The sequence below is a fragment of the Macaca fascicularis genome, chromosome 4 (assembly GCF_037993035.2).
Source record: "Macaca fascicularis isolate 582-1 chromosome 4, T2T-MFA8v1.1".
NCBI classification, from domain to species: Eukaryota; Metazoa; Chordata; class Mammalia; order Primates; family Cercopithecidae; genus Macaca; species Macaca fascicularis.
In genome coordinates, this window is record NC_088378.1 from 41,584,315 (window position 1) to 41,585,694 (window position 1,380).

Here is a 1,380-nt window from a genome sequence, read left to right on the forward strand (position 1 = left end):
AAAAAGCTTTGGTCAGATAAAACATTTGTGCCCTTTTCTTTCTTCTTCTTTTTTTTGGTAAAGATTTTTTTATTTCTACTGGAGAGGGAGGAAGATAAATAGAACCACTTTCCAATTTACTCTCGCACTGTATACACACATACCCACACACATACATAAACATACATACACCAAAAATATCCCAAACAAAAAACAAAAACACCAATAATCAAAACCCAAAATACCCTCAAACTACACCAATATTTCATATTTTGAACAAAAAAATATCCTGGGAGGAAGTGCAAAATGCAAAATTAAATGACTGAAAAATGCTGAACAAACAGCATTATTAATATACAAAATAGTTATATTACTGAACTAGTAACAGGTGATGTTCTCCGTGTTTGTAAAACTTCGGAATCACACAGCTGATTTGTTAAATCTAGTCCATGCCAGCTTCCAAAAACCAAAATTTTAGTTAGCTTCATTCTTTGATGCCTCATCAAAATTTTCTACAAGATCTAGAACATCCTCCTCCTCATCATCAATGTCTTCTGGTTTTGGTGCTTTACTGTCCAAGACTTGCCATGGGAACTGTTCAGCTAACTTCCTAAGGATTGTTAAGATGTCAGCACCAAGCTGACTTAATATTCCAGGAAGCATTTCTGTGATTGGTTTGGCTTCTGTATGACCAGTAATTGCAAAGCTGTTAGCAGAAAGGGAAGCTTGGACTTGGGATTGTGGAAATGAATAACTGTCCTATCATCTTTAACCATGTTCACCTCTTCAATACGAGCTATATTATTCACAGCCAGGTTTTTTTTTTTTTTGTAAGAGAATTCTGAAGCTTTTTGTCATTAGCTATAACTGTTCTATGTACCACCTTCTTTTCGCGAGCTGTACCCTTGCCTGCTATCCGGACCTGAACCTGAAGTTTGGCTAACTTTTCTTGATTCATGCTGTTGGTAAATCTGAAGCAGGAAGGGTCCTCCAATACCAGCACATGGCAAGAGCAAGATGGCTGCCTCATATTTTCTTTTAAACTATGAACAACACATACAATCATTTGAGTGATTTTCTGCAATATTAATTTTTCTATCTATACAAGGTGTCTGGTAAGTTTAGATTAAGTCCCTAGTCCCAGGGGGTTTTTCTTGAATTTAGAGACTATCATAACTTCTAATATGAATGGCTTTGAATTAACGCAATGAAACTAACACAATGCTGAGCACACTGGCATTTTGCTTTAAAACTCAATAAACTTTACTTAAATCCAACCAGAATTACATTTATTTTTAACTAAATTCCTGTCATGACTCTATATTTCCAAAAATTTCCTGTAGAACACCATTAACTTTGCTATTTAACTTTTGCACTCATTTTTAGTCCATTCAAAAGTTG

At 34.9% G+C, this 1,380-nt stretch overlaps 1 pseudogene; it reads right to left on the bottom strand.

Moving 5' to 3' along the window:
- Window positions 1-240: 240 nt before the first annotated feature.
- LOC102145036 (transcription factor BTF3 homolog 4 pseudogene) lies at window positions 241-937 on the bottom strand (annotated as a pseudogene).
- Window positions 938-1,380: the final 443 nt, after the last annotated feature.